The sequence below is a fragment of the Primulina huaijiensis genome, chromosome 18 (assembly GCF_012295235.1).
Source record: "Primulina huaijiensis isolate GDHJ02 chromosome 18, ASM1229523v2, whole genome shotgun sequence".
In the NCBI taxonomy this organism is placed as follows: domain Eukaryota; kingdom Viridiplantae; phylum Streptophyta; class Magnoliopsida; order Lamiales; family Gesneriaceae; genus Primulina; species Primulina huaijiensis.
The window spans coordinates 166680-167158 of NC_133323.1; positions in this window are offsets into that span (position 1 = coordinate 166680).

The window sequence follows — 479 nt, forward strand, 5'->3', positions numbered from 1 at the left end:
ATATATATATATATTCAACAACGACCACTAAAATTCTTAGATGCATGTTCATATGAATTATTAGCATTAGCAGATGAAGGTATTTGAGTTGAATCGCGGTATTCAAGGTTAATAATACATAAACTGATCCGCCAGCAATAGATAAAGGATTCTGCAAGGGTTCTCCACATGATGGTTAGTTAGGTGCGTTTTATTTATTCTTAAATTTATTCTTTTGATCAATTCATTGGTGCTCCGGATACATATATATGGAGTTGACCCATAAATCGACTCCACAATGTGCTTTTAAATATGGAAATTATAAATGAGAAATCATATATGTGTGTGAATTGAACCCTTTCATTGATTTGTTTAGATGATTTTAATTTGAGGAAAAAACAATGTTTTTTCATGAGTTGGATATATGTATCATAAAATTGATACATTAGCTAGTTAATTGAATTGAATCATATAAATATTTATGTTAACTGGTTAATCTT